This window comes from Taudactylus pleione, unplaced genomic scaffold (assembly GCF_031769625.1).
Source record: "Taudactylus pleione unplaced genomic scaffold, aTauple2 ptg000109l, whole genome shotgun sequence".
Classification (NCBI taxonomy): Eukaryota; Metazoa; Chordata; class Amphibia; order Anura; family Myobatrachidae; genus Taudactylus; species Taudactylus pleione.
In genome coordinates this window covers 5353580-5370713 of record NW_028284511.1, presented here as the reverse complement: position 1 = coordinate 5370713, position 17134 = coordinate 5353580, and the positions used below count along the sequence as shown (strand labels likewise).

At 46.5% G+C, this 17134-nt stretch overlaps 1 protein-coding gene across 1 annotated transcript in view; it reads right to left on the bottom strand.

Annotated features, from left to right (window-relative positions):
* MUC6 (mucin 6, oligomeric mucus/gel-forming) overlaps positions 1-17134 on the bottom strand; it is a 215441-nt gene that overhangs the window by 81597 nt on the left and 116710 nt on the right. The window lies entirely within an intron of this gene.

Below are 17134 nucleotides of genomic sequence, written 5' to 3'. Positions count from 1 at the left end.
GGGGGATCACTACTGGGGGCCTGCATAAGGAGACCCACTACTGGGGGCACTGCATGGGGGGGGACTACTACTGTGGGCACTATATAAGGGGCTTACTACTGGGGGCACAAGGACCACTGCACTAGGGGGGACCACTACTGGAGCCACTAAATAAGGAGGACCACTACAGGGGGCACTGTATAAGGGGGATCACTGTTGGGGGCCTGGCATAGGGGTGACTACTACTGGGGGCTCTATATAAAGGGCACTGCATAGGGGGTACCACTACTGGGGACACTGCATGGGTGGGACTACTACTGGGGACACTATATAAGGGTCACTGCATAGGGGGGACCACTACTGGAGGCACTGTATAGGGGGGACTGTATAAGGAGCACTCCATTAAGGTGCATAGTGCAGAGTGACGAGAATGGGGTGTGTCATGTTGACACGCCCATTTTTAAGTGACCATGCCATTTTGACCATGCCCATTTTTCGACGCCTGCGCCTTTGGCACACGCACATAGGGGGAAGGGGGGCTCCATTTTAAAATTTGCCCTGGGATCCAAATACCCTAGGCGTGGCCGGGGGGGTGGCTTCATAAACAGGCGTTCCCAAGCTAATGCCTGCCGTTTGTGGGCGGCCCCACTGACATCACCAGTGATGTCAGTGAGAGAGTTTCCGGCTCTATTAGAGCCGAAAGCTCTCTGGGGCTTGCGGCTATGAGACCCTACCACAAAGGTCTCGTCGCAAGCCCGATGGTCTTGACCATTGCGACCATCATCATGGCCGCTCGCTATATCTGTGGGTGGTAACCCACAGCTATGCGAGCTGCCTGGAGGACGCTCTGAAAAAAAACAGCGCTTTTTGCGAGCGCCTCTGAATCAGGCCCAGTGTTATATCCATGAAAGGTTAAAGGATCTTGTGTCACATGATCACCAGTTAAACAAAACCTGTAAATAATTATTTAACAATTACAATAATTTAACAGTTTGCAAGAGTAAATATGTTTGAATTTTTTTTACTAAATGTGCACTTTCCTTTCATCTTTTGAAGGAGATCAGGACATCATGAATGAAATCTTGTGTGTAGCACACGCAATGCCGTTCCCCTGATCTTAGCATTGCAAGAGAATTTGAAGCTGGTTATCGGCTTCAAACACTCCAACGTTACTGCATACACGTTATCGAATTATTGGGCCGATCAGCCAATTATCACCTGATTGGCCCAATAGTTGGATAGTGTGCAGAAGTCTAGTAAGTAAGGAATTGCATAAATCAGTGGGGGAGATAATAAGTGCATGAATTAAAGTTTTTGCAGAGTCTTTTGTGAGAATGTTTCTAAGATAAATGTAACAGTAAATGGAGATGATTAGATGTGGTTAAAAAAGGACAGTCTTAGTGAAGGTATAGGGGTTGGAGTGATGGGGGCTGAGGATGGTGAAGGGGGTTGGGGGCTGAGGAAGGTGAAGGGGGTTGGGGTCTGAGCAAGGTGAAGGGGTTGGGGACTGAAGAAAGTGAAGGGGTTGAGGGCTGAGGAAGGTGATAGGTGTCTGATAAATGTGCTGAGGTCATAGGATGGTGATGAGGGTCTGAGGCTGAGTAAGGTGATGAGGGGCTTTTGGGCTGAGGATGGTGATGAGAGGCTGAATTTGAGGAAGGTGATGAGGGGCTTTTGGGCTGAGCATGGTAGTGAGAGGCTGAGAATGGTGATGAGAGGCTGAGAAAGGTGATGAGGGGCTGAGAATGGTGATGAGAGGCTGAGAATGGTGATGAGGGTCTGAGGTTGAGGAAGGTGAAGAGGGGCTTTTGGGCTGAGGATGGTGATGAGAGGCTGAATTTGAGGAAGGTGATGAGGGGCTTTTGGCCTGAGCATGGTTATGAGATGCTAAATTTGAGGAAGATGATGAGGGGCTGAGGACTGAGGATAGCTGGATGCAGACACCATCCCTCCTATCCCTGGGGCATCAACAGCACTGTCATCAAGAAGACCTTGGAAGAGATGGCAGACAAGAACTACAGCCTGCATCATCAGTGACAGAGAGACAGTGTGGCAAGTTATAGTGTATTTTAACTTTATTTAAAGGCTGGTATATCTTTCAGTTAACATTATCACGCATCACATATCACTCATGCAGGGGAGGGAAGTGTGAGTGCGTGGTCAGGGGTGGTGGTGAGAAGGTGGGGCACCGATAGACATCAGTGTGCTGGGCCCTGAGATTTCTGTTGCCAGCCTTGGTAATACCTTAATACTAATAATGATAGAAAGTTACCAGTGGAATGAGAATTAGAAAATAGATTTTAATTCAGGCTGGCATGAGCTCAGAAACAGAGATATACTGATTTGTTGACCTACCGGTCCACAAGTGGACAGGTAGTAGATTATAATAATAAAAAGAGAGTAGATAATTTGTGAAATTAAATGAAGGTGCCAAATGTGCAGGGATTAAATTAAACAGATCTATGGTTGAGATAAAGGATACTATTTCACATTGGATCATGTCAATCTTGTCATTCAAGTCAAGGCCCCTACACACTACACAATATTGCTAACGATTTGGCTGATTCCGACGCATCGGAATGACAAATCGTCAAGATCGTGTAGTGCATTTGGAGCAGTGAATCTTTTCACTGCTCCTTTCTGAGCAGTGACGGAACTGCGCGTGTGCGACCTACAGGTCACACATGCGCACAAGAGCCCCGACATCTGGCTTAAGGAGACGGACAGGGGTGGAGGGATCCCATAGGGAAGGAGTGGGTTGCAAGCCCGGAGCAGTCAAGAAAATATAATTTCGGAGCTTGATGAATTCTATCCCCATACTAGTGTATGGGGACAGCGGGCAAATCCGCTAGAGGAAGGTAAGTAGGAGATATCTGTGATACTAGTGTATGGGGACAGAGGGCCATTCCGCTAGAGGAAGGTAAGCAGGAGATATCTGTGATACTAGTGTATGGAGACAGCGGGCCATTCCGTGAGAGGAAGGTTAGCAGGAGATATCTGTGATACTAGTGTATGGTGACAGCGGGCCATTCCGCTAGAGGAAGGTAAGTAGGAGATATCTGTGATACTAGTGTATGGGGACAATGGGCCATTCCGCAAGAGGAAGGTAAGTAGGAGATATCTGTGACACTAGTGTATGGGGACAGCGGGCCATTCCATGAGAGGAAGGTAAGCAGGAGATATCTGTGATACTAGTGTATGGGGACAGCAGGCCATTCCACAAGAGGAAAGCAGGAGATATCTGTGATATTAGTGTATGGGGACAGCAGGCCATTCCGTAAGAGGAAGGTAAACAGGAGATATCTGTGATACTAGTGTATGGGGACAGCGGGCCATTCCGCAAGAGGAAGGTAAGTAGGAGATATCTGTTATACTAGTGTATGGGGACAGCGGGCCATTCCGTGAGAGGAAGGTAAGTAGGAGATATCTGTTATACTAGTGTATGGGGACAGCGGGCCATTCCGCAAGAGGAAGGTAAGCAGGAGATATCTGTGATACTAGTGTATGGGGACAGCAGGCCATTCCGTGAGAGGAAGGTAAGTAGGAGATATCTGTGATACTAGTGTATGGGGACAGCAGGCCATTCCGCAAGAGGAAGGTAAGTAGGAGATATCTGTGATACTAGTGTATGGGGACAGCAGGCCATTCCGCAAAAGGAAAGTAAGCAGGAGATATCTGTGATACTAGTGTATGGGGACAGCGGGCCATTCCGCAAGAGGAAGGTAAGCAGGAGATATCAGTGATACAAGTGTATGGAGACAGCAGGCCATTCCGCAAGAGGAAGGTAAGCAGGAGATATCTGTGATACTAGTGTATGGGGACAGCGGGCCACTCCGCAAGAGGAAGGTAAGCAGGAGATATCAGTGATAGTAGTGTATGGGGACAGCGGGCCATTCCGCAAGAGGAAGGTAAGCAGGAGATATCTGTGATACTAGTGTATGGGGACAGCGGGCCATTCCGCAAGAGGAAGGTAAGCAGGAGATATCAGTGATACTAGTGTATGGGGACAGCAGGCCATTCCGCAAGAGGAAGGTAAGCAGGAGATATCTGTGATATCTCCTGCTTTACTCTCTTGATGAATATCCCAATAATTAAATTTCTAAAATTGCAGGTGAAACTGCATTTTCACCTACTTTTGTGAAAATTAAGTGCTGATGAATAAGCCCCTGAAGCTTAAAGCTGGCCACACACTAGACCAACTTACATCCAACCAGCCAACTTGTTGATTGGTTGGAATGAAAATCTGGTATGGAATGAAAGCAAATGACAATCAGCAATTTGCTCCCAAACGCCGGAAAATTAACAAAAACTGTTGTTTGAACAAATTGTTTAGATCAAACATTTAACAAACTTGTCTGACGACCGTTTTCATCTGTTTTCTGGCATTTAGGAGCAATTGCTGATCATCATTTACTCCCATTCCTTACCAGATTTTCATTCCAACCAATCAACAAGTTGGCTGGTTGGATGTAAGTTGGTCTAGTGTGTGGCCAGCTTAAGTGTCTGAGTGATTACACTGGAAGGACAGCAGGTGGCAGTGACACAAAGTGTTGGTGTGACATCAAAGAAGATGTGATGTGATGAAGTAATGTCTGTTATTAATGTTAATCCTGTCATCTCTGTATGTTGTTAAACAAAAATAGTTTTACCACACAGAGAGCTTCCTAGTGTGTAGCTACTGACAGAGTATGAAAGTAAAGGATTTGATCCGGTAAATACAACAGCTCTGCTAACAGAAGAGATTTAAACATTTGATAAAGGTGCTTGGGGTTAGGAACCTGAGTGGGGATAAGAGATTGTAGTTAGAATCCTGGAAGTAAGTGTGTCTGGCAGTGCTGATAGGAGTACAAAAGAAAATACCCTAGCGCTTGAATACCACACTGAAACCTATGTCAAGGACAAACCTGCAGCGGTGCGATAAAGGGGAATAATTGCAACCCCACAAGCATATGAAAGATGTTTTGACACACTTGGCTAGTTAATTCATAGTTTTGAAATTATGTAACCGCTTGTCTGCAAACAATGTATCAGTTGAGATATCCACAATGATAGATAATCTGGAGCTTGTATAGCAATTAATGGCTTTTGGATGCTTGGAGTGTTAACCCCGTCGGGCACACAATGCTGAAATAATTTAAAAGTACTGACCAGTTCCAAAGTCTCAATCAATTGCAGGGTAAAGATGATGTAGTGTCTCACCTGCTAAGCAATATATCACTGACCAGGTCAGAATACACTCAGAGATGCGCTGTCTCAAAGATCCGGTGCAGTGGCTCTCCGTCCGGCTACATAGTGTGGATACCTGCCGGAAACCAGGGCCAAGGAAACGCTGAGAGGAGATCCGGGTAAATGATTAAGCGCGGCCGCGGCTTATGGATTATCCTTGCGCCGGGATCTGACACTGCGGGCACTGGCAGCACTTTGCAGGAGCAAGTTGCAGGACAAGACGCTTTGAATAGGTAAGGGCAGCAACGCGTTTCGTCCCGTTCCTGGGACTTTTTCAAAACATCTTTCATATGCTCATCTGGAACTCTTCCATGCAGGAATCATCATTTTTTATTCCAACCCAGCACAACTAGTATTATCATTTGCACATCTGCTAGTTATTTACATATTTACTATTTTTATCCTTCAGTTTTTATTTTATTTTTTGTCATTAATTTTGTTTGTTTCTGATATATGTCATAATTATTTATTACTATCTCATTTGCAATATTTTTTGCTTGTATATTAAATTTAATTTTACATTTATTTCTATACCAGCGCGGTGTGTGTGCTTTTGTATTTGTTTAGTGCTGATAGGAGTGGTAGATAACAGAAACATTTGTGGAATCAATTTGTAGTACAAGACTTTTGCCAAAGTAGTTCTACTTTGCGGGAAAGCTTTGGCAGACTTTATATCCCTTTAGTGTGTCATGGCTGACGGTGTGGGTATGAAATACCAGCAGTCGGGATGCCAGCTGTCAAAATATCAACAGCTGAATCCTGATGCTCGGTATCCCGATGGGTTAGGTAAGTATCCTAAGCCCCTCCTTTTAATCCTCTAACCCTCCTTTTCTGCACCCGAACCCTATCCCTCCCTACCCCGCACTCTATCCCTCGCCATTAGTGCCTACACCTAACCCTCCCCCCTTGGTGAATAAACCTAACCCTCCCCCCATTAATGTCTAACCCTAACTCTCCCTCAGTGGTGCTAAACCTAAACCCCCCTGTCCATAGCCTAACCCTAATCCCCCCAGACTAACCCTAACCTCCCTGTGGCACCTAAACCTAACTCACCCCCCCCCCCCCCATGGCTAACACCTAACCGGCCCTACTGTACTTACGAACAGGGTTCCGGTTGTCGGGATTCTGGCGTCGGCATCTCCACTACTGGTGGGATTCCGGTGCCGGTCTTCTGGACAGACGTAGGGATTCCGGCGCGGGGATTTCAAGAGCAGGCATCCCGGCTGTAGGTATCCCAACTACATCCCATGGCTAACATGTTGGAATGGATAACAAGCAAAATAGTCAGACCAAACAGGGTCAGCAGTGAGCAGGATAACTTACAAAGGAAATAACAAGCCAGACACTGAAATGCTATAAGAGGCAGGCGATGTCTGACACCGCCTGATGCATTTACGATCCCAGCACTATGTCCAACGTTGCAGGCTGGGATCATCATCGCGACTGTCGCTCGCGATGGTGGACGGCGCCACCCACCTGAGTAAGTCTCAGCTCATGCAGGCTTGCAAGGCCAGGAAACCGCATCCGTGACATGCCCTCATTTCCGGGAATGCTGGCCATCCCTGCCCCCACACCGCACTGTAAATGCATCTGTCTGTGAGTCAGGCAAAGGCATAGGAGGGGATGTGTGCGATCAGGCAGGATCCATTGTGCACATGAACAGATCCTGCGCATGCCCAGATTCCCGATAATCAGGAATCTGTGCTCAGCATTGCTGAATCATGCTCTTAGGAAGCCATATCACATCTTGATGTGCCACATCATGTGCCAGTAAAATAATTGGTAAGTAAGGACACATCTGCATAGATGCCTGCATTTAGCAATATGCCCTGGTAGACATGTGCTGAGGAGCTGAAAATCAACAACTATCTTTTTGGTGCATACAGGATCCCAATTCTGCAAATTAATATAATTGTGTTTTTTATATGTGGATAATAAATTGTGATATATGTTTTTTTACTTACCATTAAATATTGTGAGATTTATAAAAGCCTCTTTGTGTTTGCATGCCCAGAAGCATACATACCCACCACTAGTTTTAGTTGTCTCTTTTTTATGTTATTATATAGTGCAGTGATATAATTTAAACTTTTTAGGTATTTATTTTTTCCCCTCCTCTTGAGGTATTTACAATAACCACACTATCACCTACAGCTTTCTTTATAAATCATTAGTACTGAGTGCTAGGATAAAAGGCATCTGCCTGCCATTTCCCTGATGCACCCGAAACCGCCGATCTGCCCGTCGGAAACTCAAATCGGCGACTATTAATGTTCATGACCCGTCGGTGAATCTGTTAATTCTTCATGTTAAAAATCCCTGATTTGTCGATCTCGATCATATTTTGGTCAGGATCGGCAAATCAGGGAAATCTTAAGCTGCCCATACATCTGCGACGGATTGTCGCGATGAAGCAATGCGATGGGAAATGCCGACGTTTCCGGGTGGAGACGCCGACCCCCCCACCATCAATGCTCAGCGATCCGTCGCAGGATCGCTGATTTTTTAAATGTTAAATGTCCCCGATTAGACAATCACGATCATTTTTTGATCACGATCGTCAAATCGGGAAAATCCAACATGTTGGATTTCTGCGATCCTGCAATGTCGGGTTGCAGCAACGCGGGATCGCGGCAATCCATCACAGATGTATTTCTCTGATGTATCTGGGGATCAGGAAATTGCTCCAATACATTGCAGATGTATGTGGGCCTTTAGTTGTGGAGAAAGTTTTTCTCCTTTTTTTTTTTAAGCAAAAGAATTAAAATCAGAGAAGGAATTGAGAAGAATCACCTGATTTTAGCACAACTGAGGTTTTGGAGTTTAGAATTAGTTAGGTAGGAGAAGGGTACAGTATACCTGAATTTAATGAAATAGCTGAAGCAAAATGCATCTTGCCAAGTAGGGTTTATACATCAGGCTCTGACAGGTCCAGCAAAACTGCAGAATGTTATACATCAAAGGGATATGATTAGTGGCTAAGGTGAGGCTTGAGGCGCCAAAGCTCTGTGCCTACAGATTTTAATGAGTTCAGTCCGACTCTGGCCATATTAATAGGTTTTTGAACAATCTTCCATGTAATGTGTTAATGTTTAGGCTATAGATTGCATATTAGCACTAACTGTAATAGAATATTATTGCAAACATTACTAGTATAGTATATTTTTAGATGAAAAATTTAGCTAAAATGACTTTTCTGACTGCTCTTCCCAGTCTTGGAGTTTTCATTCTTGGCAGCTGAGCACATGATTTCTCTCATCATCAACAGTTTAATGCCCTCTGGATGTGTGCACTGCATTGAACAATACCAACAGAGGTGCCCAGAGGATGAGTGATGTGCTTGTCCACAGGGCATTGTCAGTGACCTAGATCTCTCCGCTTGGCTCACAATGTACTGTTAGAGAATATTTATTGTGACGTGCAGTGCCCTGGCTGGGAAAATTACCAATGACCTGTAAAGAGGGTTTTCAGCGGAGAGAAGCAGACGGGTGTATTTTGTGAAATAACAGATCAATTAGTGTGCTTGTAATTAAAGCCACTATTTGAAAACAATATGTATCCAGGGTTGTGTATTTACTTTCGGCCTAATTACCTATGGCTGAAAGTTTGCAAAGTTTGGCTACACACCTGATGGACCAGATAGCACAGCTCCTTGATTCTGAAGTCAATTCAAACAACAAAATCTACCTGTGTTAAATAATGACTCTATGTGAATATGTTTAATCTAGCCCCCTTTCTGTCTCTGAGATTGTCAGGCATCTACGGATGGAGATCATCCACCCAAGTCTAGTTTCTGCCACCATCCAGGTCTAGTTCCGTCCTCTTCCCCCAGGACACAGTGAGTACATAGACAGGTGCACCTTCACATGCAGGATTAGTATCTAGCTAGGTGAGTGTGGAGCTGACATAAGTATGATAGCCCAGTACAATTATGGACAACAAATGAATGAGTGACAGACCATATCTCAGATGAAATAAAGCATAATTTTTATTACAGAAATTTACAAATTGGCTCTGCGCTGATCGTACAAGAGAAGATAGGTATGAAAGAAAACACAAACTAATTAGAAATAACCTACAAAACAGATTTATTATCTCAAATAATAAATTGACCGGTCAAATAAAATTACTCAAAATTCACATATATTCTCCATAAACAAATGATATAAATAAAAACAGTTGTTACATATTAGTTTATAAAACACAACAAACATTAGACTTCAGCTCGTTTTGGTTGCTAAAGGAGGTGGATCTCAAGTATCTACATAAATCCTTAAAGAGATATTTGCTGTGTCCACACCTATATCAAAGCAATCTCAAGTATAACAATATCCTGTTTGCTCCAGATGTACAAATCTCTCAGTCCTGAGACCGTGATATCAGTCACTTAAATGTGATGCCTGTTATAGAACTCCATATAATTAATACTGTAGAGTGTATATAGTTGAAAATATGTCTCCACTTTGGGAGACCTGATACATCCCTTGTGTGTCGATTAGGGGGCAGAGAGGGAGGGAGGCTAATCCCCAGAGAATGTACATGGCAGATACCTGTTAGGCTCAGTTTATATCCTGCATCAGCCGCGACTCAGTCCCAGCCTTAACCTCAATATCGCTGTGTGCCCAACAGTGCACCGCACATCCTTCTCTCAGGAGTTCCACAGGCAGGTGTCACAGGGATATCCCATGGGGTCCAAACCTCTGGACTCACCATACAGGTCTAGTTCCGTTCTCTTTGCCCAGGATACAGTGAGTACATAGACAGTTGCACCTTCACATGCAGGCTTAGTAGCTAGCTAAAGTTAAGTGTGGAGCTGACATAACAAGCATGATAGCCCAGTACAATTATGGACAACAAAATGAATGAGTGACAGACCATCTCTCAGATGAAATAAAGCATCATTTTTATTACAACTTTACTTTCCTGTACAGCACTTTGTTGCATGAATCACAATTACTATACATTACTTCACTTGATGACCCCAGAGCTGACACTATGATATCCTGGTATTGTCACTCTGTCTCTTTTATTGACCTGATCTCACCTCACCACAGGTTACAGCATCTCTCCCCTCTAGCTATCCTACCTTCTGCCCCAATCAGTAATCAGGGGCGGACAAGTCTAGTACAGATGCTGCTCTCTGGATGCCCCTTAAGGCACATATCCACTACACGATATAAATGGATGATTGAATAATTACGAAATCATTATCGTTCAATCGTTCATTAATTGTGCAGTGAGTATGCCGGCAACGACCAGTGATGCACGCTCTCCCGCTGGTCGTTGTAGGGATCTGTCTTCACCTGAACATAATGCCCAAGGTTGTGCATGTTCAGGGATGAGAGAGGGTGTCTGCACTTAACGACATATCGTTCAGTGTCAGCACAATATCCACTGCACAGTATTATGAACAATTGAACGATAACGATGTTGTAATCGTACAGTCATTCATTATTCGTGTAGTGGATATGTGCCTTTACAGTGGACATTGAAACTTCTGCACACTCGGCTCACTAAGCAAATCAGGCTGACAACACCTGGCTTCACCACAGACTGTTTTGCATGGCAGTATCATTGGCTCCTCTCTGCATCTGTTGGGACTCGGAAACACAGGCTCTCTTTCTCTCTCTCTGTAATAACAGCAAAGGATTTGAAATGTACTGTAGACATATAAGATATAGGAGTCTATTTACTAAGCAGTGTTAGGAGACAGAGTGAAAAGTGATAAGGTGCCAGCCAATCAGCTCCCAACTGTTATCTCACAGGCTGTGTATGAAAAATGACAGTTGGGAACTGATTGGCTGCAGGGGCGTATCTACCCATTGGCCAGGATGGCACTCGCCAGGGGCGCCGGCCGAGGAGGGGGCGCCGTCCGGCAGTGCCTCCCATGGTCAAGGGGTAGAAATAGACAGGACTGCTGTGGAGTCCTAGGTACGCCCCTATGATGTCCGTCCAGGACCTGGGAGTCGCTGGTGAGTGAGAGGGAGTCACCCACCCCCTACTTCCCGGCACCACCTCCTCACCCACCCCAGCACCTCCCCGCCCGTCCTCCCCCAGCCTCCTCCTCCCTGTCCCCGGATCCTCCCCCGCTCGGCCTCCCCGACAGCCGCGGCTGAGTCTCCTTCTCACATGACGCCGGGCACCGGGGAGCGGAGGATGAAGGAGGGTACCTGACGGTTGCTCCTGTGCGCCTGACAGCAAGACACCCGGGCTCGCGGCTGACTCTGTCTCACATGCCGCCGGGGAGCGTAGGATGAAGGAGTGTACCTGCCGGCTGCTCCTGTGCGGGCTGACAGCAGGACACCCAGGGATCCATCTCACATGCCGCCGGGAACCGAGGAGCGGAGAATGTGGGAGGGTACCTTCCGGATGCTCCTGTGCGGGCTGACAGCGGGACCCCAGAGGTATGTGATAAAGTATAGTGTGACAGGCTGAGTGTGAGTGTGTGACAGGGTGTAGTGTGACAGGCTGAGAGTGAGTGTGTGACAGGGTGTAGTGTGACAGGCTGCGTGTGAGTATATGACAGGGTGTAGTGTGACAGGCTGAGTGTGAGTATATGACAGGGTGTAGTGTGACAGGCTGAGTGTGAGTATATGACAGGGTGTAGTGTGACAGGTTGAGTGTGAGTATATGACAGGGTGTAGTGTGACAGGCTGAGTGTGAGTATATGACAGGGTGTAGTGTGACAGGTTGAGTGTGAATATGTGACAGGGTGTAGTGTGACAGGCTGAGTGTGAGTATATGACAGGGTGTAGTGTGACAGGTTGAGTGTGAGTATGTGACAGGGTGTAGTGTGACAGGCTGAGTATGAGTATGTGACAGTGCGTAGTGTGAGTATATGACAGGGTGTAGTGTGACAGGCTGAGTGTGAGTATATGGCAGGGTGTAGTGTGACAGGCTGAGTGTGAGTATATGACAGGGTGTAGTGTGAGTATGTGACAGGGTGTAGTGTGACAGGCTGAGTGTGAGTATGTGACAGTGCGTAGTGTGAGTATGTGACAGGGTGTAGTGTGACAGGCTGAGTGTAGGTATATGACAGGGTGTAGTGTGACAGGCTGAATGTGAGTGTGTGACAGGGTGTAGTGTGACAGGCTGAGTGTGAGTATGTGACAGTGCGTAGTGTGAGTATATGACAGGGTATAGTGTGACAAGTTGAGTGTGATTATGTGACAGGGTGTAGTGTGACAGGCTGAGTGTGAGTATATGACAGGGTGTAGTGTGACAGGTTGAGTGTGAGTATGTGACAGGGTGTAGTGTGACAGGCTGAGTGTGAGTATGTGACAGTGCATAGTGTGAGTATATGACAGGGTGTAGTGTGACAGGCTGAGTGTGAGTATATGACAGGGTGTAGTGTGACAGGCTGAGTGTGAGTATATGACAGGGTGTAGTGTGACAGGATGAGTGTGAGTATGTGACAGGGTGTAGTGTGACAGGCTGAGTGTGAGTATGTGACAGTGTGTAGTGTGAGTATATGACAAGGTGTAGTGTGACAGGCTGAATGTGAGTGTGTGACAGGGTGTAGTGTGACAGGCTGAGTGTGAGTATGTGACAGTGCGTAGTGTGAGTGTGTGACAGGGTGTAGTGTTACAGGTGACAGGGTGTAGTGTGAGTATGTGACAGTGCGTAGTGTGAGTATGTGACAGGATGTAGTGTGAGTGTGTGACAGGGTGTAGTGTGAGTTTGTGACAGGGTGTAGTGTTACAGGCGACAGGGTGTAGTGTGAGTATGTGACAGTGCGTAGTGTGAGTATGTGACAGGATGTAGTGTGAGTGTGTGACAGGATGTAGTGTGAGTGTGTGACAGGGTGTAGTGTGAGTATGTGACAGGATGTAGTGTGAGTGTGTGACAGGATGTAGTGTTACAGGTGACAGGGTGTAGTGTGAGTGTGTGACAGGGTGTAGTGTTACAGGTGACAGGGTGAGTATGTGACATGATGTAGTGTGAGTGTGTGACAGGATGTAGTGTGAGAATGTGACAGGATGTAGTGTGATTGTGTGACAGGGTGTAGTGTGAGTATGTGACAGGGTGTAGTGTGACAGGATGTAGTGTTACAGGTGACAGGATGTAGTGTGAGTGTGTGACAGGATGTAGTGTTACAGGTGACAGGGTATAGTGTGAGTATGTGACAGGGTGTAGTGTTACAGGTGACGGGGTGTAGTGTGAGTGTGTGACAGGATGTAGTGTTACAGGTGACAGGGTGTAGTGTGAGTATGTGACAGGGTGTAGTGTTACAGGTGACAGGGTGTAGTGTGAGTGTGTGACAGGGTGTAGTGTTACAGGTGACAGGGTGTAGTGTGAGTATGTGACAGGGTGTAGTGTTACAGGTGACAGGGTGAGTTTGAGTATGTGACAGAGTGTAGTGTGACAGGCTGAGTGTGAGTATGTGACAGTGCGTAGTGTGAGTATGTGACAGGGTGTAGTGTGACAGGCTGAGTGTGAGTATATGACAGGGTGTAGTGTGACAGGTTGAGTGTGAGTATGTGACAGGGTGTAGTGTGACAGGCTGAGTGTGAGTATGTGACAGTGCGTAGTGTGAGTATATGACAGGGTGTAGTGTGACAGGCTGAGTGTGAGTATATGACAGGGTGTAGTGTGACAGGTTGAGTGTGAGTATGTGACAGGGTGTAGTGTGACAGGCTGAGTGTGAGTATGTGACAGTGTGTAGTGTGAGTATATGACAGGGTGTAGTGTGACAGGCTGAATGTGAGTGTGTGACAGGGTGTAGTGTGACAGGCTGAGTGTGAGTATGTGACAGTGCGTAGTGTGAGTGTGTGACAGGGTGTAGTGTTACAGGTGACAGTGCGTAGTGTGAGTATGTGACAGAATGTAGTGTGAGTGTGTGACAGGGTGTAGTGTTACAGGTGACAGGGTGTAGTGTGAGTATGTGACAGTGCGTAGTGTGAGTATGTGACAGAATGTAATGTGAGTGTGTGACAGGGTGTAGTGTGAGTTTGTGACAGGGTGTAGTGTTACAGATGACAGGGTGTAGTGTGAGTATGTGACAGTGCGTAGTGTGAGTATGTGACAGGATGTAGTGTGAGTGTGTGACAGGATATTGTGTGAGTGTAACAGGGTGTAGTGTGAGTATGTGACAGGATGTAGTGTGAGTGTGTGACAGGATGTAGTGTTACAGGTGACAGGGTGTAGTGTGAGTGTGTGACAGGGTGTAGTGTTACAGGTGACAGGGTGAGTATGTGACAGGATGTAGTGTGAGTGTGTGACAGGGTGTAGTGTGAGTATGTGACAGGATGTAGTGTTACAGGTGATAGGGTGTAGTGTGAGTATGTGACAGGATGTAGTGTTACATGTGACAGGGTGTAGTGTGAGTATGTGACAGGGTGTAGTGTGAGTGTGTGACAGGGTGTAGTGTTACAGGTGACAGGATGTAGTGTGAGTGTGTGACAGGATGTAGTGTTACAGGTGACAGGGTGTAGTGTGAGTGTGTGACAGGGTGAGTATGTGTCAGGATGTAGTGTGAGTGTGTGACAGGGTATAGTGTGAGTATGTGTCAGGATGTAGTGTGAGTGTGTGACAGGGTATATTGTGAGTATGTGACAGGGTGTAGTGTGAGTGTGTGACAGGGTGTAGTGTTACAGGTGACAGGGTGTAGTGTGAGTGTGTGACAGGGTGAGTATGTGACAGGGTGTAGTGTGAGTGTGTGACGGTATAGTGTTACAGGTGACAGGGTGTAGTGTGAGTATGTGACAGGGTGTAGTGTTACAGGTGACAGGGTGTAGTGTGAGAGTGTGACAGGGTGTAGTGTTACAGGTGACAGGGTGTAGTGTGAGTGTGTGACAGGGTGTAGTGTTACAGGTGACAGGGTGTAGTGTGAGTATGTGACAGTGCGTAGTGTGAGTATGTGACAGGATGTAGTGTGAGTGTGTGACAGGGTGTAGTGTGAGTTTGTGACAGGGTGTAGTGTTACAGGCGACAGGGTGTAGTGTGAGTATGTGACAGTGCGTAGTGTGAGTATGTGACAGGATGTAGTGTGAGTGTGTGACAGGATGTAGTGTGAGTGTGTGACAGGGTGTAGTGTGAGTATGTGACAGGATGTAGTGTGAGTGTGTGACAGGATGTAGTGTTACAGGTGACAGGGTGTAGTGTGAGTGTGTGACAGGGTGTAGTGTTACAGGTGACAGGGTGAGTATGTGACATGATGTAGTGTGAGTGTGTGACAGGATGTAGTGTGAGAATGTGACAGGATGTAGTGTGATTGTGTGACAGGGTGTAGTGTGAGTATGTGACAGGGTGTAGTGTGACAGGATGTAGTGTTACAGGTGACAGGATGTAGTGTGAGTGTGTGACAGGATGTAGTGTTACAGGTGACAGGGTGTAGTGTGAGTATGTGACAGGGTGTAGTGTTACAGGTGACGGGGTGTAGTGTGAGTGTGTGACAGGATGTAGTGTTACAGGTGACAGGGTGTAGTGTGAGTATGTGACAGGGTGTAGTGTTACAGGTGACAGGGTGTAGTGTGAGTGTGTGACAGGGTGTAGTGTTACAGGTGACAGGGTGTAGTGTGAGTATGTGACAGGGTGTAGTGTTACAGGTGACAGGGTGAGTTTGAGTATGTGACAGAGTGTAGTGTGACAGGCTGAGTGTGAGTATGTGACAGTGCGTAGTGTGAGTATGTGACAGGGTGTAGTGTGACAGGCTGAGTGTGAGTATATGACAGGGTGTAGTGTGACAGGTTGAGTGTGAGTATGTGACAGGGTGTAGTGTGACAGGCTGAGTGTGAGTATGTGACAGTGCGTAGTGTGAGTATATGACAGGTTGTAGTGTGACAGGCTGAGTGTGAGTATATGACAGGGTGTAGTGTGACAGGTTGAGTGAGAGTATGTGACAGGGTGTAGTGTGACAGGCTGAGTGTGAGTATGTGACAGTGTGTAGTGTGAGTATATGACAGGGTGTAGTGTGACAGGCTGAATGTGAGTGTGTGACAGGGTGTAGTGTGACAGGCTGAGTGTGAGTATGTGACAGTGCGTAGTGTGAGTGTGTGACAGGGTGTAGTGTTACAGGTGACAGGGTGTAGTGTGAGTATGTGACAGTGCGTAGTGTGAGTATGTGACAGAATGTAGTGTGAGTGTGTGACAGGGTGTAGTGTTACAGGTGACAGGGTGTAGTGTGAGTATGTGACAGTGCGTAGTGTGAGTATGTGACAGAATGTAGTGTGAGTGTGTGACAGGGTGTAGTGTGAGTTTGTGACAGGGTGTAGTGTTACAGATGACAGGGTGTAGTGTGAGTATGTGACAGTGCGTAGTGTGAGTATGTGACAGGATGTAGTGTGAGTGTGTGACAGGATATTGTGTGAGTGTAACAGGGTGTAGTGTGAGTATGTGACAGGATGTAGTGTGAGTGTGTGACAGGATGTAGTGTTACAGGTGACAGGGTGTAGTGTGAGTGTGTGACAGGGTGTAGTGTTACAGGTGACAGGGTGAGTATGTGACAGGATGTAGTGTGAGTGTGTGACAGGGTGTAGTGTGAGTATGTGACAGGATGTAGTGTTACAGGTGATAGGGTGTAGTGTGAGTATGTGACAGGATGTAGTGTTACATGTGACAGGGTGTAGTGTGAGTATGTGACAGGGTGTAGTGTGAGTGTGTGACAGGGTGTAGTGTTACAGGTGACAGGATGTAGTGTGAGTGTGTGACAGGATGTAGTGTTACAGGTGACAGGGTGTAGTGTGAGTGTGTGACAGGGTGAGTATGTGTCAGGATGTAGTGTGAGTGTGTGACAGGGTATAGTGTGAGTATGTGTCAGGATGTAGTGTGAGTGTGTGACAGGGTATATTGTGAGTATGTGACAGGGTGTAGTGTGAGTGTGTGACAGGGTATAGTGTTACAGGTGACAGGGTGTAGTGTGAGTATGTGACAGGGTGTAGTGTTACAGGTGACAGGGTGTAGTGTGAGTGTGTGACAGGATGTAGTGTTA